The sequence below is a fragment of the Balaenoptera acutorostrata genome, chromosome 2, assembly GCF_949987535.1.
Source record: "Balaenoptera acutorostrata chromosome 2, mBalAcu1.1, whole genome shotgun sequence".
NCBI classification, from domain to species: Eukaryota; Metazoa; Chordata; class Mammalia; order Artiodactyla; family Balaenopteridae; genus Balaenoptera; species Balaenoptera acutorostrata.
This window is the reverse complement of record NC_080065.1, coordinates 131,990,576-132,014,668: the sequence shown is the minus strand read 5'-3', so window position 1 is coordinate 132,014,668 and position 24,093 is coordinate 131,990,576. Positions and strand designations below refer to the sequence as shown.

Here is a 24,093-nt window from a genome sequence, read left to right as displayed (position 1 = left end):
GGAGGAAATAGAGTATAAATTATAAGTAAATAGAATGAAATATCAGACACCTACAGTCACTGTTGATAAAAATAAGAGCAGAATGATGTGTTAGTAATTGCTGGGTTGCTATGTAAGAATAGTTGTTAAGGAGAGCCTGTGTAAACAGTTCCCTTTGAATGAAGCAAGTTAACTTTGAGTTATGTATTAAACATCTATCAGGGGACATCAAATAGGTCATTAGATGTCTGTGTCTGGAATATTAGGAAGAGAACAGAGTTAGAAGTAGAGGTGGTATTTAAAGCCATGGGCCTCGGTTATCATTAAGAGAAAAAGTAAACACTGAGAATAGAAGGAGGCCCAAGACCAAGCTCTGGGAATTCTCCAATATTTATAGGTTGTACACATGAGTGAGCAAAGGAGATTGGAGCATCCAGACTTAAAGGTAAAATCAGGGGACTGTGGCATTAGAAGCATGTATGCTTAACCCTCTACCCCATCTTCCTCCACTAGCCTATCATCCTCAGGGAATTTCAGATAATGATGACTTCTTTAACATATATAATGGGATTTGGGTAGGGCCCACCACTGAGACCCTGCTTCTCATTAATGTACGGTGGTACCCTCTCAATCAGAATTCATCTGGCCCAAGTGTAGATGAGTAATTGCTTTGCTGTTGGTGGAAAGACAAGGCCTTGCATTGTGGAAACTCTGACATCAATCTGATCTTCCTTCTTTTAAGCCAGCAGGCATCTGAACAGTTATGCTCTCCAAGGCTGGCAGAGAGGTATCTGATATACAAACAATAGTTAATTACTCCAACTAGGCAACATAATGGGCTTTTTTCTAGGGGAACACAAACAACAAGAGAAAGCTTCTAGGGACAGTACAGCTCTGTAGAATCTAGCCAATGTCACACTTCTTGAAAGAGCAAGCAGATGTTACAAGGATAACCAGGAAGATAGTTTGGTGGAGATTGAGGGGTAGCAGGGAGAAGGAAGGTAAATTCTGGGGCCATGTCATAGCAATAGATGAAAATCTTGAGCTAAGAAAGTTAAAAAATCAATAACTGAAATTAAGAACTCAATCAATGGATTTAAGAGCTGCTATACTGGAGCAGTAGAGAAGATTACTGACCAGGAAAGCAGGTCAATAAAATATATCCAGACTGAAACAATAAAGTAAAAACGTATGAGAAATAAGAAAAAGCCTAAAAGTTACACAGGACATAATAAGTCTAGCATTTGTAACAAAAGTTCAAGAAGGAGATGAAAGACAGATAATCGGCAAAATCAATATTTGAGAAGACTCTGGTTGAACTTTTTCTAAAATTGATGAAAGTCATTGGGCTACAATTAAAAAAGTGGTATTAATGCCACTCAAGATAAATAAAATCATAGTTAGATCTATCATAATATTACTGCTAAAAATTAAAAACAAAGAAAATCTTGAAAACAGAGACAAAAATCATATGACCATTAAGGGAAGAGCAATTGTACAGCTGAGTTTTCTACAGAAATTATGGAATTCAGAAGACAGTGGCATGACAGTTTCAAAAATACTGAAAGAAAATAGTCACTCTAGAATTCTATATCCTCTAAAAATATCCTCCAAATATAAAGACAAAATAAAGATACTTTCAAGTAAATAAAATCTGGGATGATTTATTACAAGCAGACATGCATTTTTTTAAAATAAAAAATACATGGGTATCAACCCAGGTCACACAAAGGTCTGGACAGTGCTGGGCATGACCACTAATGGTACCAATTGCCATGCTATGGTCTCCTCCCACTGTGACACAGCTGTAGCCACCTGACACTGCTCTACTAACCACCTGTGCTATTTCCTGGTTGGCAAGGCCCAACTAGGAGTCACTATCAGGTTGTTATAGAGATCATCTTGGGAACTGAAGTAAAACTCAAATCTCCAAAGGCTTTAAGGTGGCAGCCCAAATTGGAAAGCCTTTTCATCAAGCCACCTTCTCTTACGGCAGTGGGCTCATATTCCACTCCTTTTGTTTTCTGTCCCCATGAGAATGGGGATCCAAGGACAGCCATGGAGTGGACAATCTTCTTCAGGGTGGAGTGTTCGTGTGTCTGGGAGAGACGTGAGAGGTTGCTCTTCAGGGACATGATGGGCAGTGCAGGACGTAGCCAGGTGAGAGCCAAGCAGACATACATTTTAAAATTCAGAAATGAATGAAGAACCATAAGAAGTATTGACTATTGCTGAAAAAATTTTAAATAATATTATAATATTATGTAGAGTCTGTCATACAGAGTGAAGTAAGCCAGAAAGAGAAAAACAAATATCATATATTAACATATATATGTGGAGTCTAGAAAAATGGTAGAGAAGAACCTATTTGTAGGACAGGAATAGAGACATAGGTGTAGAGAAAGGACATGTGGACATGGAGGGGAGGTGAGGGTGGGACGAACTGGGAGATTAGATTTGATATAAATACACTACCATGTGTAAAATAGATAGCTAGTGGGAACCTGCTGTATATAGCACAGGGAGCTCAGCTCGGTACTCTGTGATGACCTAGATGGGTGGGATGTGGGGGGCAGTGGGAGGGAGGTCCAAGAGGGAGGGGATATAGGTATACATATAGCTGATTCATCTTCACTGTACAGCAGAAACTAGCACAACATTGTAAAGCAATTTTACTCTAATGAAATAAAATAAAAATTAAATAAAATACATGTACAAATAACATAAAAGGCAGAAGGGAGAGATGAATAGAGCAAGGTAATCAAAATGTTTAAGGCCTTAGCTTTGAGGGGAAAGTAGTAAAACTGTTAACATAAATTATATTCTAATAGTTAATAGGTGTATACCATAATCTGTAGTGTAACCATTATTTTAAAAGGATAAAATAATGTATAAGTGACCAGCTGAGAGAGGAGAAAATTTTAAAGTTATAAAATACACAATTAATCCAAAAGAAGGCAAAAAAAGGAGAGAATGAAAAATATAGAACAAGTGGGATAAGTAAAATACAAATAATCATGTGGTCAATTAGTTACGGTAATTGTAAATGGACTAAAATTTCCTAAAAGCAAAGGTTCTCAGACTGAATTTTTAAAATCTGTATTGTAAATATAATAAAATCTCTTAGCAACTACATGTAGAAGGGAACATTTTAACCTGATGAATGGTATAACAAAAATCTTATACCAAATATCATACTTACTGGTGAAATGGTGAAAGTGTGCTTTTTGGCCATTTGTTCATTTTTTCAGAAATATTTATTCAAATAGTTTGCCTATGTCAACAGCTTTTTTGAGGTATAATTGACATACAGTAAATTGTAAATGTTAAAATGTACAATCAGATAAGTTTTGACATATATACATACCCATGAAACTATCACCAATTAGAAGAATGAAAATATCGATCACCCCAAAGTTTTTTGTGCCCCTTTATAATCCTTCCCTTTCCCTGACTTGCTTTCTGCCACCATAGATTAGTTTTCATTTTTTAGAATTTTAGGTATATAGAATCATACAGTATGTATTTTTTTCCTGGCTTCTTTCACTCAGCATCATCATTTTAAGAATCATCAGTGTTGCTGTGTGTATCAACAGTTCCATCTTTTTACTGCTGAGAAGTGTTCCATTGTATGAATATACCATATTTTATTTATCTATCCACCTGCTGATGGAATTTGGATTATTTCAAGTTTGGGACTATGACAAATAAAGCAACTGTGGATATTTATGGGCAATTCTTTATATGGAGATATTTCTTCTTTTCTCTGGGGTAAATACCTAGGAATGGGATGGCTGGATAAAATAACAGGAGGGTATTTTAAGAAACTGCCAAATTGTTCTCTAAAGTGGTTGTACATTTTACATTCCCACCAGCAATTCATGAGAGTTCCAGTTCCTCCACGTTCTCTCCAACATTTGGTAAAGTCAGTCTTTTTAATTTTAGCCATTCTAATAAGTTTGTAGTGGTATCTATTGTTCATTTAATTTGCATTTCCCTAATAACTAATGAAGCTGGGCATCTTTTCATGTTCTTATTTTTCATCTGTATTTCTTCTTTGGTGAAGTGTCTGTTAAAATTTTTTGCCTATTTTTCATTGGGTTGTTTGCTTTCTTACAAGTGAGTTTTGAGTTCTTTATTCTAGTTACAAGTCACTCATCAGATACAAGATTACCAAATATTTACTCATAGCCTGTGGGTTTCCTCTTTTTCTGTCTTCATTTGTATTAATTGATTATTTTTAGTATATTATCTCCTCTATTGATTTATTAGCTATACCTTTTTGTTTTATTTTTTGTGGTTGCTTTAGAATTTTTAATATGAATCTAATTTATCATAGTTTGAGTATTATACCACTTATGTATAATACATACAGCAGTATTCCTTTCCCTTTCTGACCTTTATGCTACTATTTCTACATAAGATATATGTGTACATATATATATGTACATATGATAAAACACAATTCATTGTTACTCTTTTTTTTAATAGGTCAAATATTTGGTCTAGTAAGTCGATTTTAAAAAAAATTATAAAATGAGAAAAGAAGTCTTTTATAGTTATGCAGCTGTGAGAAAGCCTTGGGCAGATTAATGGGAGCCCCAGAGCAAAGATTGTCAGGAATGGACAGATCTAGTGCCCATGCATCACTCAGTCATTGGTTTGGTGCGTCCCAGGGAGAACATAACCTTGGTGTTGATGCTGTGGTGAATACTGAAAGGGTGGCAGCTGGAAGATTCAGCTAACTACACTCCTCACAGCACATATTCCCCGAAGGAAGGTTTGAGCAGAGCACTCCCATAGCTGTCATACAGGATAATTGAACTTAGCTTAGGAGATTGAGGAAGGATTCTCTAGGACATATTTAAAACAGTGATTAAGTGACTAGCATCTTTTACATGTGACAATGGAAAGACTAGGTATTCAGGTCACATAATGAGAATATTTCTTTGACTAGTTGTTAAAGCAAGGGCCACTTTGCTGTATTTTGGTGGTAGACCCTGGATTCAAAGCACTCTGTGATTTTAGCGTATATCCTTTCAAACTGATGGGTGGTTTAAAAAGCAAAGTAAAAATATTTAGCCAGCATTAGTTCTCACTTCTCCATGTTTTTATAGTTATATCATTTCAGTCATTGTGAAAGCTAAAAATCTTCCATCTCTCCCATCCCCTTGTTAGTGGTAGATACTTTTATTTATTTATTTATTTTTATTTATTTTTTTAAATTTATTTTTGGCTGTGTTGGGTCTTCATTTCTGTGCGAGGGCTTTCTCCAGTTGGGGCAAGCGGGGACCACTCTTCATCACGGTGTGCGGGCCTCTCACTATCGCAGCTTCTCTTGTTGCGGAGCACAGGCTCCAAACGCGCAGGCTCAGTAGTTGTGGCTCACGGGCCTAGTTGCTCCGCGGCATGTGGGATCTTCCCAGACCAGGGCTCGAACCCGTGTCCCCTGCATTGGCAGGCCGATTCTCAACCACTGCGCCACCAGGGAAGCCCTTAGTGGTAGATACTTTTATGCATACATCTCATTCCAAAAATATTTATTGAGCACCTAATCTATTACAAGCATTACCTCATGAACTTTCTCTTATTTTGGCTGCCAAACAGTACCAAGAGATAGTTTACATTGAATCTTTTCTATTTAACTTGCTTTTCTTGACCTCAGCAGATCTCATTTGTATTTTCAAACAGCTACTGTTGTGAACAGCTTTGATTGTTGAACAGCAGTTATTTAAATATTTATGGTCAATCTGTTCCAAAACAATATTAAAGCAGCAGTGCACAGTTTAAGAAATACTTAAAATTCAGTGGGGCAAATTTTTGTATCAGAAGATCTACATTTCTAACTATGTGCCAGATTTTCCATTTATAATTCTTGCAAATGAAACACTTCAGGTAGTCATAAATACTGACCTCTCTGAACCTTTCTCTGTGAATTATGGTCTTACAGTAATAAATAGAGAGCAGGATTTGATTTGTAGGCTGAACTATACAAAGCAAGAACTCAATGCTAATGGCTTTGATCATTCTAATTCATTTTAACTGTCCAAGAGGGAGATGGCAAGAAGTTTCTTTATAACACCATCACCTTCTGTTCTAAGTGTGCCTAGTGTCTGTCTTGACACATTTTCTCCACAGTAGCTGTACCTAGCTTTGTGTCTGGCACCGGAAGGACATCACTAAATATTTGTTTATTAATCTGATAGTCTAAAGTCAGCACTGAATGCTGCCTAATTCAGCCTAGGACTTTGGTTCCCCTGCAAGGGGTCACATGAGAAATACAGCCTAAACAGCAACAGTTCCCATACTGTTGGCCCCAAATAATTTAGTTAACTAAACTATTTCTTTTTTATCATCATTTCAACATTTACCATAGGAACCACATTTACTGTAGTTTCTAGAATCTAGATACATGGGATTTTCTATTTGGAAAGGACCTTAGGGATAATATAATCCAGGGATAAAAAACATAATTTATTTTCTTTTCTAAGCTCAATAGGAAAAGTGTTGTTTTCAATAAATGATGTCTCTTAAAGGGGGCAGAGGGCATGAACAGCGGGTATTGGGACTTCCAAATTGAGTCCACTATCCGTCCTGACAGATGGCCATTAACCTCAGCTCAAACACTTCTAAGGCAGGAAAACACTGCTTTTCAAAGTGGCTCATGTCATGACTGAATGATGGAAAGTCCTATTTAATTAGCTGAAATCTTCACGTCTACAACTTCTACACTTGGAGTTCTGCTTTTTGGAGTCACACAAAATCAATGTACTCTTTCTTATTCTATATGATAGTACTTTATATATTTGAACACAATTTTTCTGAGCTCCTTTTTCTTTATTTAGCCTGAAGTTCTCAGCATCTTTGACCTTCTTATTTATGATGCTGAAAGTTTTCCAACAGAAGTTCTGAAATAACAACCACACGGCATGTTTGTGTGTGTGTGTGTGTGTGTGTGTGTGTGTGTGTGTGTGTGTGTGTGTATGTGTGTGTCCTAGATTATAATTCTTTCAGATCTGGAAGACTTCCTCAGATGAAAAGCAACACTGTCCTGTCTTGACTATATTCTAACTATCTTGGGCTTTAATTCCCTCTTAAAGACATTGGTGCTACCTTTCCAGTTTGAAGATTGTTCCCCTTGATACGATAGATAAGCAATGGAAACGCTAGATGCTTCTCCTCGCTCACTGTCATCTGTTAACATTACATCATCTTTTCCAAGCAGCAGGCTTAACCTTTTCTTGTTTTTCTCCATGCTCCAAATCTAATTTAAAATGTCTTTGCCAAATCTAAGAAACGCTTCAGTCCATATCTTATTTTGCATTGCAGCTGTGTTGGACACTGTTGATCAATCCCTCCTTCCTGAAATTCTCTATTCCTTTAGCATCAACAAATTATTCTCATTTGATTCTCCTCTTCTCTTTCTCTGTGTGTTCCTAATATGCTTCCCCTGTGGGCTCCTCCTCCTCTGCTTTATATGCTGTGTTCACCAGGATTCTGGTCTCTACATAAACTCTATCCTTGAGTGAGCTTCTGCACTCCCATGGTTTAACCACCCTGTATCCTGATGACACTGAAACGTTATCTCCAGCTCATATTCCTTCCCTGTTGATGACTCTTTTCCAGGGTGACTAAAACCCAACTCATCATCTTGTCCCCACTTGCCCAGCCCCTCCTCTGCTCCTTCTCATCAATATCCTTTCTCGGTGATTGGCATCACCTTCTGCACAGTCAGAATAGAAACCAAATAGAAACCTAAGTTCCTCCTTCTTCCCATCCAGTTCATGTGCCAATTACCAAATCTTACTGATTTTCTTGCCTACAGTTCTTGATTTCATCCCTCCATCTATTGCCCTACTTCCCTGGTTAGCATTCCATTTTTATAGCTCGGAGCTTTCCAGTAGCCTACAGACCTATTTTTATATTGTTATTTGTTTGTATTTTGCTTCGGTTCTGATGTTCCTCAGGTTTAGCCTCTACCTGTAGCCAGAGAAATCTATCTAAAACATAAATCTGATCATATCCCTACCCCATTTAAAATCCTTCAGGTCTCCTCTTTCCCTGCAAAATAAAGACCTGGAGCATGACACTTAGGGTATTCCATGACTTAGCCTGCAACTCACTTTCTCCAACTTTGTATTTTCCTATTCTTTGCTCTGGAATAGAAGCTGTAATCACACCAAAATTCTTGTAGAATCCAGCATATATCATGCTATTTCAGGTTTTCTTACCCTTGTTTGTGCCATGTTTTTTGCCTAGTTAGAATGCTTATTCTACTTTTCTTCTTTTGACTAATTTTCACTCATCTCTAATAATTTAGCTCAGATATCACCTCCTCAGGGAAATATTCCCCAAACAACATGTAAGGACTGAATATGCTCTGACGTTCCCATTAACACCCTGGGCTTGCTTCTGTTCTGTCACTTACTATGTATATTGACTCTCCAGGGTATCTGTATATGAGGTTATCTGTGACAGGGACCACATCTTATTGAACTTTATATTTGTTCTTTAACTTTTTTCCTTGACCTTATGTTTCCTTGGGCTTAGAATGAGTTAGGTTGATATTTTCTTAACTAATGAATTCTTCTTGTACACTGGGAAACATAGTAAGAAAACCTAATGCTAGCACTTTTTAAATTCTATGCTAACAATATCTGAGAACTAAAACAAAGTCAGATAGGAATGGATTTCCTTGCTAGAAGATGATTGCCCCCAAAAATGCTCTCATCTTTTTAGCAAGTATCTTTAACTTAGAGGACAAACTCATGGTCTTGACTCTCAAATTTGCTCAATAAATATGTACTGAGTACCTAGGCGTGTAGAGGTGAATTAGACATTTATTCTAATTTCAAAAAGCTTACAGTTTAGCAGGAAAATAATATATTTCAAGGAAGAAATGATGATGTTGGTGATGATAGTGGTAATAGTCTCAGTTATTGAGATCAGACTTATTTCTATTATCTTGTTTAAACTCATAGTCATATTGTAAGTAACCTCGTTTTATGATCAGAGAACCAAGACTTAGAGAATTAAGGAACATGCTCAAGGCCACACTCTTAGATTCAAAACCCTTAACCCTATGCTGTATTCTCTGTGATACTGAAAAAAGCGAGCCAGATCCTGCTGAAGGAATCAGAGAAGACTCCATGGAGGAGGTGGCATTTGATCTAGGCCACTCATGTTGAAATGTAAGTAAAATTTAGACCTTCAGAGAGGCAAGGAAAGGACGTTCCAGGCGGGAATACAGTTTAACTGTAAGCATAGAGGTGAGAAAATGTGTAGCATATATAATGTAAAGCAAGAGAGATCAGTTTGGATGAAGCAAAAAAAAAAAAGAGTAGTAAGAATGCAAATTGAAATGTTTGTAGGAGGTCATGCCATCTTACTGAGCAATGTGAATTTCCTTCTAGAGTCACAGAAAGCCAATGACAAGTTTAGAACAGGGCAATGATATAAGAGGATTAATACCATCAAAGCCTATAAAATTGATGGGAGGAAGGAGACTGTCCTGTGCAGGGGCAGCATCAGTGAGCCAAACAAAAATCCCTGCTCTCATGGAAGTCTTCTCATTGCAGGAGACAGATAATTAACAAATAAACAACATATATATATATATATACACACACACATATAGATTCATATGAACTCATATACATACATGAATGATTTGTTAGCTATATATATAGTATTATATATTATATATACACATACTGTATGCATATGTCTGTTATAAGATAATAATTTTTATTTTATATACTATATAGAGTATATATATATTTTTAACATATATATATATATATATATAGATGGATATATATATATATATATATATGGCATGTGTCTGTTAGAAGGTGATAAATGTTATGGACAAAAGCTGAGCAAGGGAAGAAGACAGAAAGTTCCTGGGTAGGAACAGGAGGGCATTTACAATTTCACATAGGGTGGTGGTTAAAGACCTTACTGACATATGGACAAAAACATAAAGCAGGTGAGAAAATGAGCCATGCAGAAATTCAGGTAAGAGCACTTAAGGCACAAGGAAGAAGAAAACCAAAGACCATGAGCATGGCTATCCTATTTACAGCACAATAAAGAGGCCAAGTGGCAGGAATGGACTGGGGAAGGGGCAGTAGTAGGAAAAGCATCCTGAGAGGTTATGCAGAGAAGGAGCGTTGCAAGGACTTTGGCTTTTTCTCCGAGTGAGATGGGAGCCACTGAAGGGTGCTGAGCAGAGGCGTGGCATGGTCTGACTTGTGTTTGTGAAGGGGAACTCTGGTCCTGTGTGGAGAATATCTTAATGGGACGAGGGAGATAGGCGGGAGTTTGGCTGGGAGGCTATTGCAATATGGAGGATGGTACCAGCTGTGGAGTTGGTCGGTGGTCATCAGATGTTCTGACCAACTGGTTGCGGCGTGAGTTGGAGAGAAAGAGAGGCACCTAGGATGACTCCAAATAGTCCCTGTTCTCAGTAATGACTGCTGTTTGTGTTTATGTCTCGCTGGGTTTGTGTTGGTATATGTACGCTTTTGTATGTACACTGCATTTATAGCCCTTTCATTTCAGTCCGCGAAACTGGAATTTCCTTCTGACGGATAAAGGATACCCCTGCAAAGTATGTGCTTATGAAGAAATACATATCACATTACTTTCGATTAAGACTTTTTACTTTATAAAATGCTTTCTCATCTCATTTTCTACTCACAATGTTTCTGTATTAGGATGGTCATCATGCGTATTTTAAAATGCATTAAATTATCTCCAGGTACAATAACTTGAACCAAAAAAGTACATAAACAAGCTTCACAAATTTAGGGAATAATTACTTTAAAAATAATTTCATACTTGGGATGGTGGTTAAATCGGTGTTTGTATCTACATATGCCAAATATCTGAATATAACCTAAAAAAAATTATCTGTACAATATTAAAATCTGTTGGAACCATGTAGAGTGGTACCTTCAGGTTTTCAGGCATTCTAAAATATTTGGTGCACCTTACATGTCCTAAAATATTTCTTTAGTTGTTTTTCCACTATTCATCCAGATGTCTGAGTAGGATATAGGAACTTCTACCACTAACTTTAATTTTTCCTTCCCCCTTGTCATCCTTCCTCTTTCCCTTTAAAAACATATATAAACATGTCAAGTTCTAAGTTAAGTATTGGAAATTCAAAACATATAAGATATATTATCTACCTCAAGGAAATATTAATTATCTAAGTATCTATCTCTTACCTCTTTTATAAAAGGATTTGAAGTGTCTTAAAGGAATACAGAAGCAAAAGAGTTTAAAATGAAATAAACAGGTAAAACTAAAAAATAAAGTTAGAAAAATAATGTGAAGTCAGGAATAGTATCAATATAAAAAATGCACATCAAAACATTCTATAGAATGTTTACTTGGAGTTTTCTTCTAACCAGGGCAAAACAGAAAACAGGACAGGGTTCATGGCTATCAACAAGATTGAAACTCACCAGTTGATTAGAAGTACATTTTTTCCTGGTCCTCAGTCATGGGGACAATTTCTCCAGTGGGTAATAAAGGCACACTGCAAGTTTTCTATAAAAGCTTTCTGACAAGAATATAGCAATGGGTTTTATAGGATCATTCTTATAATATTTCTTAGTTCAGGGAGATTGTATATGGAAGCATAGAACAATAATGAGGCAAAAACAACATGATCTAAGGATGCATCCCCTTATGTTCTTTTTTTTTTTTCTTGGTATTGCCCCTTTATTTTAATTTTTTAACATCTTTATTGGAGTATAATTGCTTTACAATGGTGTGTTAGTTTCTGCTTTATAACAAAGTGAATCAGCTATACATATACATATATCCCCATATCTCCTCCCTCTTGCGTCTCCCTCCCACCCTCGCTATCCCACCCCTCTAAGTGTTTCCTTAATTTCTCTTTCAGATTTTTCATCATTAGTGTATAGGAATGCAAGAGATTCCTGTGCATTAATTTTGTATCCTGCTACTTTACCAAATTCATTGATTAGCTCTGGAAGTTTTCTGGTAGAGTCTTTAGGATTCTCTATGTATAGTATCATGTCATCTGCAAACAGTGACAGCTTTACTTCTTTTCCAATTTGGATTCCTTTTATTTCTTTTTCTTCTCTGTTTGCTGTGGCTAAAACTTCTAAAACTGTGTTGAATAATAGTGGTGAGAGTGGGCAACCTTGTCTTGTTCCTGATCTTAGTGGAAATGGTTTCAGTTTTTCACCATTGAGAACGATGTTTGCTGTGGATTTGTCATATACGGCCTTTATTATGTTGTGGTAAGTTCCCTCTATGCCTACTTTCTGGAGGATTTTTATCATAAATGGGTGTTGAATTTTGTCAAAAGCTTTTTCTGCATCTATTGAGATGATCATATGGTTTTTCTCCTTCAGTTTGCTAATATGGTGTATCACAATGATTGATTTGAGTATATTGAAGAATCTTTGCATTCCTGGGATAAACCCCACTTGATCATGGTGTATGATCCTTTTAATATGCTGTTGGGTTTTGTTTGCTAGTATTTTGTTGAGGATTTTTGCATCTATGTTCATTAGTGATATTGGCCTGTAGTTTTCTTTCTTTGTGACATCTTTGTCTGGTTTTGGTGTCAGGGTGATGGTGGCCTCGTAGATTGCGTTTGGGAGTGTTCCTCCCTCTGCTATCTTTTGGAAGAGTTTGAGAAGGATAAGTGTTAGCTCTTCTCTAAATGTTTGGTAGAATTCGCCTGTGAAGCCATCTGGTCCTGGGCTTTTGTTTATTGGAAGATTTTTAATCACAGTCTCAATTGCAGTGATTGTGATTCGTCTGTTTATATTTTCTGTTTCTTCCTGGTTCAGTCTTGGAAGGTTGTGCTTTTCTAAGAATTTGTTCATTTCTTCCAGGTTGTCCATTTCATTGACATATAGTTGCTTGTAGTAATCGCTCATGATTCTTTATTTTTCTGGAGTGTCAGTTGTTACTTCTCCTTTTTCATTTCTAATTCTATTGATTTGAGTCTTCCTTTTTTTCTTGATGAGTCAGGCTAATGGTTTATCAATTTTGTTTATCTTCTCAAAGAACCAGCTTTTAGTTTTATTGATCCTTGCTATTGTTTCCTTCATTTCTTTTTCATTTACTTCTTTATGATCTTTCCTTCTGTTAACTTTGGGGTTTTTTTGTTCTTCTTTCTCTAATTGCTTTAGATGTAAGGGTAGATTCTTTATTTGAGATGTTTCTTGTTTCCTTGAGGTAGGATTTTATTGCTATAAACTTCCCTCTTAGAGCTTCTTTTGCTGCATCCCATAGGTTTTGGGTCGTCGTGTTTTCATTGTCATTTGTTTCTAGGTATTTTTTGATTTCCTCTTTGATTTCTTCAGTGATCTCTTGGTTATTTAGTAGTGTATTGTTTAGCCTCCATGTGTTTGTTTGTTTTACAGATTTTTTTTCCTGTAATTGATATCTAGTCTCATAGCATTGTGGTCAGAAAAGATACTTGATACGATTTCAATTTTCTTAAGTTTACCAAGGCTTCATTTGTGACCCAGGATTTGATCTATCCTGGAGAATGTTCCGTGAGCACTTGAGAAGAAAGTGTATTCTGTTGTTTTTGGATGGAATGTCCTATAAATATCAATTAAGTCCATCTTGTTTAATGTATCATTTAAAGCTTGTGTTTCCTTATTTCTTTTCATTTTGGATGATCTGTCCATTGGTGAAAGTGGGGTGTTAAAGTCCCCTACTACAATTGTGTTACTGTCGATTTCCCCCTTTATGGCTTTTAGCATTTGCCTTATGTATTGAGGTGCTCCTATGTTGGGTGCATAAATATTTTTACAATTGTTATATCTTCTTCTTGGATTGATCCCTTGATCATTATGTAGTGTCCTTCTTTGTCTCTTGTAATAGTCTTTATTTTAAAGTCTATTTTGTCTGATATGAGAATTGCTGCTCTAGCTTTCTTTTGATTTCCATTTGCATGGAAATCTTTTTCCATCCCCTCACTTTCAGTCTGTATGTGTCCCTTGGTCTGAAGTGGGTCTCTTGTAGACAGCATATATAAGGGTCTTGTTTTTGGATCCATTCAGCCAGTCGATGTCTTTTGGTTGGAGCATTTAATCCATTTACATTTAATGTAATTATCGCTATGTATATTTCTATTACCATTTTCTTGATTGTTTTGGGTTTGTTATTGTAGGTCTTTTCCTTCTCTTGTGTTTCCTGCCTAGAGAAGTTCCTTTAGCATTTGTTGTAAAGCTGGTTTTGTGGTTCTGAATTCTCTTAATTTTTGCTTGTCTGTAAAGGTTTTAATTTCTCTGTCGAATCTGAATGAGATCCTTGCTGGGTAGAGTAATCTTGGTTGTAGGTTTTTCCCTTTCATCATTTTAAATATGTCCTGCCACTCCCTTCTGGCTTGCAGAGTTTCTGCTGAAAGATCAGCTGTTAACGTTATGGGGATTCCCTTGTATGTTATTTGTTGTTTTTCCCTTGCTGCTTTTAATATTTTTTCTTTGTATTTAATTTTTGGTAGTTTGATTAATATATGTCTTGGCGTGCTTTTCCTTGGATTTATCGTGTATGGGACTCTGTGCTTCCTGGGCTTGATTAACTATTTCCTTTCCCATATTAGGGAAGTTTTCAACTATAATCTCTTCACATGTTTTCTCAGTCCCTTTCTTTTTCACTTCTTCTTCGGGGACCCCTATAATTCGAATGTTGGTGTGTTTAATGTTGTCCCAGAGGTCTCTGAGACTGTCCTCAATTCTTTTCATTCTTTTTTCTTTATTCTACTCTGTGCTAGTTATTTCCACTATTTTATCTTCCAGGTCACTTATCCTTTCTTCTGCCTCAGTTATTCTGCTATTGATTCCTTCTAGAGAATTTTTAATTTCATTTATTGTGTTGTTCATCATTGTTTGTTTGCTCTTTAGTTCTTCTAGGTCCTTGTTAAACGTTTCTTGTATTTTCTCCATTCTATTTTGAAGATTTTGGATCATCTTTACTATCATTACTCTGAATTCTTTTTCAGGTAGACTGCCTATTTCCTCTTCATTCGTTTGGTCTGGTGGGTTTTCACCTTGCTCCTTCATCTGCTGTGTGTTTCTCTGTCTTCTCATTTTGCTTAATTTACTGTGTTTGGGGCCTCCTTTTCACAGGCTGCAAGTTCCTAGTTCCCGTTGTTTTTGGTGTCTGCCCCCAGTGGCTAAGGTTGGTTCAGTGGGTTGTGTAGGCTTCCTGGTGGAGGGGACTAGTGCCTGTGTTCTGGTGGATGAGGCTAGACCTTGTCTTTCTGGTGGGCAGGACTGCGTCTCGTGGTGTGTTTCGGGGTGTCTGTGACCTTATTATGATTTTAGGCAACCTCTCTGCTAATGGGTGGGGTTGTGTTCCTGTTTTGCTAGTTGTTTGGGATAGGGTGTCCAGCACTGTATCTTGCTGGTCATTGAGTGGAGCTGGGTCTCAGCATTGAAATGGAGACCTCTGGGAAAGCTTTCGCTGTTTGATATTACGTGGAGCCGGGAGGGCTCTGGTGGACCAATGTCCTGAACTCGGCTCTCCCACCTCAGAGCACAGGCCTGACACCCGGTTGGAGCACCAAGACCCTGTCAGCCACATGGCTCAGAAGAAAAGGGAGGAAAAAAAGAAAGAAGGAAAGAAAAAATAAAATAAAATAAAATATTTAAAATAAAAAATAATTATTAAAAATAAAAAAATTAAAAAGTAATTTTAAAAAAGAAAAAAAAAGAAAGATAGAAAGAAGAGAGCAGCCAAACCAAAAAAAAAAATCTGGTGATGATAACAAGCGCTAAAAACTATACTAGAAAAAAACAAACAAAAAAAAACGGACAGACAGAACCCTAGGGCAAATGGTAAAAGCCAAGCTATACATACAGAATCACACAAAGAAGCATACACATGCCCACTCACAAAAAGAGAAAAAAGAAAAAAATATACATATATTGTTGTTCCCAAAGTCCACTGCCTCAATTTTGGGATGATTCGTTGTCTATTCAGGTATTCCACAGATGCAGGGTACATCAAGTTGATTGTGGAGGTTTAATCCGCTGCTCCTGAGGCTGCTGGGAGAGATTTCCCTTTCTCTTCTTTGGTTGCACAGCTCCTGGGTTTCAGCTTTCGATTTGGCCCCACCTCTGCATGTAGGTCGTGTGAGGGCATCTGTTTTTCCCTCAGACAGGACGAGGTTAAAGTAGCAGCTGATTCGGGGGCTCTGGCTCACTCTGGCGTGGGGGAAGGAGGGGTACGGAATGCGGGGCGAGCCTGCGGCGGCAGAGGCCAGCATGACATTGCAACAGCCTGAGGCACGCTGTGTGTTCTCCCAGGGAAGTTGTCCCTGGATCACGGGACCCTAGCAGTGGCGGGCTGCACAGGCTCCTGGGAAGGGAGGTGTGGATAGTGACCTGTGCTCGCACACAGGCTTCTTGGTGGCGGCAGCAGCAGCCTTAGCATTTCACGTCCATCTCTGGTGCCCGCACTGGTAGCCATGGCTCACGCCCGTCTCTGGAGCTCGTTTAGGCCGTGCTCTGAATCCCCTCTCCTTGCGCACTCCAAAACAATGGTCCCTTGCCTCTTAGGCAGGTCCAGACTTTTCCCTGGACTCCCTCCCGGCTAGCTGTGGTGCACCAGCCCCCTTCAGGCTGTGTTCACGCAGCCAACCCTAGTCGTCTCCCTGGGATCTGACCTCCGAAGCCTGAGCCTCAGCTCCCGGCCCCCACCCTCCCCGGCGGGTGAGCAGACAAGCCTCTGGGGCTGGTGAGTCCTGGTCGGCACCGATCCTCTGTGTGGGAATCTCTTTGCTTTGCCCCCTGCACGCCTGTTACTGTGCTCTCCTCCGTGGCTCCAAAGCTTCCCCCCCTGCCCACCCCCTGTCCCTGCCAGTGAAGGGCCTTCCTAGTGTGTGGAAACTTTTCCTCCTTCACCTCCCAGAGGTGCAGGTCCCATCCATATTCTTTTGTCTCTGTTTCTTTTTTCTTTTGCCTACCCAGGTACGTGGGGAGTTCTTGCCTTTTGGGAGGTCTGAGATCTTCTGCCAGCGTTCAGTAGGTGTTTGTTCTGTAGGAGCTGTTCCACATGTATATGTATTTCTGATATATTTGTGGGGAGGAAGGTGATCTCCACGTCTTACTCTTCTGCCATCTTGAAGGTCTCTCTCCCCTTATGTTCTGACTCATGAATATTGCTTACCTTGCTTTCAATGAGAATTGAGTGGCAAAAAAAATCAAGTTCAATTCTTTGAGTATAACCTAGGGTTCTGTTATTTTGGTTGTTGATTAAAGTTTGACAATCAATCAAAGCTTCTTTGACAACCAACTGAATAGAGACTGGAGTTGATTCCCCGCCCCCCCACCAAGCCATGGAGGATAAACAACTTACCAAGATGGTGTGACAGAATGGAAAACCCTGAGACTTCAGAGGTGCTCGAACAGGCTGACAATAACAAATCACAGGGACATGACATGGGGCCTTAGGTGACACTTGAACTAGATCTCAAAGGATGGATATGGTTTCTTTAAATTTTTTTATTTTTACACAATTTTTAAAGGTTACTTTCCATTTACTGTTATTACAAAATATTGGTTATATTCCTCATGTTGTACAGTACATCCTTGAGCTTATCTTATACCCAGTAGTTTGTACCTTTTAATCCCTTACCCCTCTATTGCCCCTTTCCCCTTTCCTCTCCCCAGTGGTAATCACGAGTTTGCTCTCTATATCTGTGAGTCTGCTTCTTTTTTGTTGTATTCACTAGTTTGTTGTATTTTTTAGATTCCACATGTAAGTGAAATCATACAGTATTTGTCTCTCTCTGTCTGACTGATTTCACTTAGCATAATGCCCTCAAAATCCACCCATGCTGCTGCAAATGGCAAAATTTATTTCTTTTTTATGGCTGCGTAGTATTTCAGTGTATATCTAGACCACATCGTCTTTAAGGATGGATATTATTTTGATATGGAGAAGCAGGGAAGCCCATTCCAGGTGAATAAATAGCCTCATGAGTGCAGAAAGGCAGTGGGTTTACACAGTATGTCGACAAACAGCAGAAAGTCCTATTTGGTGAGGACAAATGGTCAGCCATGGCAGGTGTGAGGCTGGAAAGAGACCCCAGCATGAAGGTATCTGAATAGTCCCGGGAGAGCCTGCATTTCCTCCTTGGAAAACCTCTCCCTTCACTTCCCTGGGCTCTCTAAAGAAACTAGATCTCTGCCCCCAAATCTGTAAACTGGGAGCCCTAATTTATTACAAATTTTCACAAGTATTTACTGCATTTACAGAAGCTGTGACTTCCTTATTGGGAGGCAGTGACTGTCAGTCTCCCCTTTATACAAATATTTGTGTCCCGCAGCATGAATGGGAGGATTCTTGGACTCTCAGAAGTACCAGCCATTTATCTTTTCATTGATGTTCACTAAATAATGAATATCAATCCAAAAGATTTGTCTTGCTTTTTCTAAAGACTTTCATTTAAGATACTGCATTTCATTTTGCTAACCTTACAGACCAATGTCTTTGGAATAAAGGAAATGCAAATCCACAAGGGACACATTAGGAAATCATGAACAAGTTATATGACTTGATAAATTATATGAAACCTTGGGGGGGGGGGGAAAGTTTCTTCTCAGATCTCAAAGAAGTCAGGGTAAACCTAATCAGAAGGGAACCTTCAGAGATGATTAAACCAAGAGGCATTTGCTGATGATACTGACTGCTTACAGTATTCAGCCCATACTCTGTGCTTTAGGTGTGTTATCTCAATCAGTTACTATAAATCTGTGTGATCAGTATTATTATCTTTGACTTTGTAGCTAAGGAAAACAGAGGCCCAGAGAGGTTTAGCAATTTCCCCAAGGTTACACAGCTTATAAATGGCAGACACGAACACCTGCAGCTTGGCTCCAGAGCACCTTCTTTTTACCACCACCTCTCCTGCCTCTCTGTTTAGTGAAATGTTAGAGCTTGAAGGGCCCTTGAAGTCATAGAGCTCAGTGGTTCTCTGCCTGTGGCCCTTGGCCAGGTGATATTAGAATCAAGTGAATTCACCTTAGGTACGAAATGTCAAGGGACATCAAAAAACTCAGTAATCAAATAAATAATATTTTAACATAATATTTTTTTAAAATCAAAATTATTGCAAAAAGTTACGATGAATTAAAATATCAAAATTTAAATAAAAACAGGATCTCTGTCCAAAACAAATAGTGGATCCCTCTGGGAGTCTCTCTCTCTGTTAATGGCACCTCAGCCTGGCACCTCGAGCAGCATCCGTATCACCTGGGAGGATTTTAGTAATTCAGATTTCCAGGTGCCACCCCAGCCCTATTCAGTCACATGCTCTGAGTGCGGGGCCCAGTAATCTGTGTTTGAACCAGGCCCCCGGATGATGCTGATGTGAGTTCAAGTTTGAGAACCACTGGTCTAGTCCGTTGCCTTCATTTGACAGATATGAGAAAGTTGCTTGTTAGTGGCAGAGCTTGTGACTTCTCTGTGAGTTTAGGGTCCTTTCTAGTCTACTGTATTGCTCCCCCTTCCCTTGACCAGGTACGGTTGACTACTTCCTAATCTGTTCTGTCTTATTTGCCGGGATTTCTATATGTTTCTAGGAGGCAAATCAGTTTGCCACCGAAGATCATGGCATTCTCTGTTGATGGTGACATATGATCAGATAGAGAAGGAGCCACATAGGTCCCCTGGGAGATTGCTTAGAGCAGTGGTTGTCAACCATGGTGGCATATTAGAATCAGCCTAGGAGCTTGGGGAAAAGTACCAATGCCCAGACCTCACCCCGACCAAGTAAACCAGAATCTCTGGTGATAGGGCTTGAGTACTAGTATTTTTTTTTTAACTTTTAGGTGGTTGTAATGTACATCCACGGTTGAGAACTACTGGGTTGGCAAATGTGGGAGGAGCCAAGCCTGGTCTAAGGCGATGTTTGCTGTCACTGTTCACTAATCATAAACTGGACATCATCCTAACCATCTTCCTTGCTCTCATCCTCTATATCCCTCCACTCCGGAATCCTGTCCGCATTAACACACACCTCGCTCCTCAATTCATCCACTTCTCCATCCTGATCGCCATCATTCCGGATCAACCCGCCATTGTCTCTGGCGTCCGAACTGTACTTTCCATTTGCCCTCGGGCACTTCTTCAGGCTATGCCCCATCCTGGAAGCAGAGAAATCATTTTAAAACAATAGTCTGACAACATAAGTTGCTCCCTCCCCAACTTTAAACTTTTTCATGGCCTTCCATTGTTCTTAGGATAAGACAGCCTTCTTAATACACCCGCCATGGTCCTGGTGGTCTTAGGCAGCCCACCTCACCCCAGACTCTGTGCTTCAGCTCCTCTTGTCTGTAAATTTGCCACATTCTTGCTACATGCTGTTCCCTCTGCCAGGAATGCTCTTTCCTCTCTTCTTTCCCTTGCTGACCACTAAACAGTTAGATCTCAGTTGGGGTTTTACATCGCAGGGGAACCTTCCTGACCTCTCTGAGGAGGGAAAATCCTCCTGTCATAATTTTCGTAATTGTGGTTTTCCCTAAAGTACAAGGAGAGGGGGATTGAAATTCAGCTGGGACAAGCCCTGTCATCAGTTCTTACAGCACCTTCTGCATCTCCTTCCTAACATAAATAACAGCTGCAATTTTACATTTATTCGTGTGGCCATTTAATTCACATATTTATCCTGCAGTAGACTTGGTGAGGACATGGGCCATGTCTTCTTCGGTGTACCATTGAGTCCACAGCACTAGCTCTTGCTGGGAACACAGCAGGTATTCAATAAACATTTGGTCAAAGAATGAATGGGTGAATGCCTAGAAACTACGGCAACCCCAAATGAGTCATTTCATGGGCCCGATGGATTGCATAGGAAAGGTCGCAGAACCAGAGATTAATTTTTAATCTAGGCTCTGATTCTTTCAAGCCCCATTACCAGTGAAAAGGCCTTTGACTTCTTGGCTTCATTCTTTTTCAGCACAGTGTCAGCAGGCTTCGAACTAGGCTTTGCTGTATCTCTCAGGGTCTGTGGGTGATGGGGGAAGAAATGGGGAAGACTGAAGGATCGAGTGGAATGAACTCTCTTTCTGTCTATTTCTGGGTAACATTTATTTTGAAGAAAGAGTTTCAAGCCCAAAAGAAAAAATAGTTCAAAAACCACTGTGCTAGAAGGTGCCTACAAGCCCATCTGGCTGACATTTCTGTGACAAGAAGTCTTGACTCACACAAAGTTCTGAGGAGACTGAATGGCTGCCACAGTCAGGTTTCTGTTTTTTTCTAGAAGGCTGCAGACAGGCATGCAAATCCAGGTGGGCTTTTCTTTGCAGGAAGAAACAACCTTGGGGAAATGGAGCCAGCCGGCATAGTCTGGCGCATCTGCGTAAGCAAAACACGGTGACAGGCATAAAGACTGAGTCACTCCCGCTTCCTGGGCTGGCAATTTAACAGGCTGCCCAGATTGTTGGGCTCAATGAAGGATGTTTACCGAGAGCACATTCCCAGACAGGTGGCTCGGCGTCAAAGATGCAAAGTGCAAAGATGATTGGAACGCTTGCATTTTCATTGCACCCACCTCTATCCCGCTCCCGAAAGGGCCTCTCCCAGGTGAAGATCCCCTCCCATCTCCCTGTCTTTAGGGAAAAACACAAAACAACAAAAACAAATTTTTGTTTTGTGTTAATTAAAATGTCTGCCCCAGGAATAGGACAGAATTTTCCCGAGGCCTTTGAATCGAGTATGCAATGTGAAAGGGGAATTAAAGCTATTTTCTGCAGTAATGGGCCTTGCCTGGAGCCCTGTGGGCCAGGGAAGGAGGAGAGAAGGAGGAGGAGGGGGGAAGAGAAGGGAGAGAGGGAGGGAGGGAGGAGAGAGGGGGGAAGAAGGGAGGAAATCTGCCTCCCTCCCCATTTCCCTAGAGTGCAACCCAATTATCTGATCTGCATTTGGGGCTGACGTTTAGATTGCGTTTAAATCAAAGGTTATAGAGCTTTAAGAAAGAAAAAGAGTAAGTCTTGGAACCTACACATTTAGATGATGCAAATAAAAACTCAGCACTTACTTACCTTAATTACCTGAATTTTTTAGACTTAAGGCTCCTGGGTAATTTCTTTCTTTATCCATAGAGATGTTGCTAGGTTTCACAAAAGCGTCTACTTAATTCACAAAAGTTAAATTCCATCCATTCTAAAATTTTTACCACGTTATATTACTGGGTCTGCCTTTAGCTCAAAATATTGAAACAAGGCGTAGTAATGCCTTTTTCTTTTTTCTCTTCCGTCTTTCAATTCATCGGTTCTCCAACGTTAGCATGCACCAGAATCTCCTGCAGGCTTGTCAAATCAAGGCGAGCTGGGTCCACCCCAGAGTTTCTGGTTTAGTTGCTTGGAAAGAGTCTGAGAATTTGCATTTCTAATGAGTTTCTAGATGATACTGATGCTGCTGGCCCAGGGTCTACACATCGAGAGCCTCATTTTAATTCAAAAGGGTACTGGAAATGGAGCTGTCGGAACATGTAAGGCCGAGGTGCAAGGCCACCTGGGTGCCAGTGCCCCTGCTTGCTCAGTCTTATGCCCCAGGGCACATCTGGAGGACCAGCTGCCTTAAGCAGAACGTGGTCACATTTGATAACCTCGTTTATGGCTACAACCTCATCTGTGTAACCTCATCTGTGGCTACAGCTGGTCGACACAAGTGTCTTCACCAGGAACCAGAATAGGGAGTAGCTACACGCCAGGATCCGTGAATCAGAAGAGCTCCCCTAAAGACAAGTTACCCCTTCCTTTCCAGGCCTGCCTCTGGCTGCTGCTTGAAATCTGGCTCTTACTCCTAAGTTTCTTAGTGAGGCCCTGTGCCTTGTTGAAATACCAGTATCTAGTGGGAAGATGAGGATGCGCTGAAACCTTACCCACCGAGTATGTTTGGTCCTGGTGGAAGACGTAAATTGGAAAAAAAACTTTAGAGGTGGATGCAATGCTGGGTTTCAGACTTCCAACTTTAAAAGGCAAAGTGGAAGCTCAAAGAGGTTATTTTTCCTAAAGTCATAAAGCCAGGCTGCCGAAAGAATGGGAGAAAAAGTTGTTTCTGTCAAAATAGGGCAGACCTGGATGGGGAGCAGGTTGGGGGGGTCCAGGAGGGTCTAAGAGAATGAGGGCTTGTGGGGAAGTAGAGTGAGGGGGAGGAGACAGTGAGGCGGGATGGAGAGTGGATCTCTCCTGAATTTCCTCTCTATTAATGACACCATCAACTTGGCCTCAAACTGGAAATGTCGGGGTCAACTTGGACTTGTCTTTCAATGTCCTCATGTCTTACCAGCAGTCTCTTCCTTTTCATAACCTCCTCTACTGCTGGAGTTCAGGCCCTCTGTCCTGCTAGAGCCTCCTAATTCATCTTTACGCTCTCAATGAAATCAACCTTTTAGAAAGCCACCAGAGATCTCTGTGAGCAAACCGTGCTCTCACTTGGGAGGTCTTCAGTAGCTGCCTAGAGCCAATGGGCATCAATCCCATCTTCTCAGTATAGCACTCAAGTTGTCCATTTCCTGAATCTGCATTTTCATTTTGGTATCCTTACGTACTCTTTCATGCAAACTCTGTCCTAACCATACCACATGACTTAGAGCTCCCTGAACATACCCTGTACTTCCATACTCTGTGCTTAAACTAATCCCTGTGACTATGTCTTCCCACAGCCCAAATTCTCCCCATCATTTAAGGTCATGCTCAGACTCTCCTTCACAAAGGCTTCCCCAGTCTACCGGTTAGAGTTGATTTCTCCCTCTTCAATGATCTGGTAGCATTTTTGTTTGTGAATCTGTCATGGACCTAGCTTAACTCTATTCATCGTGAGGACCTCTTAGGAGCACACCGGCACATACATCCTCCTATCCTTGGTCCTGAAAAAGAGCTAAAGGTAGGAGGGGTTGTTTATCGACTCCCAGGATTTCGATGACTCCTGCCCAACACTTACCAAAATCATCATAGAAAGTTTTCATTTTTTATTGTGATGAAAGTGTTGAGATTAAAAAAAAAATTTATTGGAGTATAGTTGCTTTACAGTGTTGTTTTAGTTTCTACTGTACAGCAAAGTGAATCAGCTATACATATACATATATCCCCTCTT

The 24,093-nt window shown here is 39.7% G+C and overlaps 1 protein-coding gene across 4 annotated transcripts in view; it reads left to right on the top strand.

Annotated features, from left to right (window-relative positions):
• The window catches only part of PPP2R2B (protein phosphatase 2 regulatory subunit Bbeta), a 462,603-nt gene that overhangs the window by 45,478 nt on the left and 393,032 nt on the right, over positions 1-24,093 (top strand). The window lies entirely within an intron of this gene.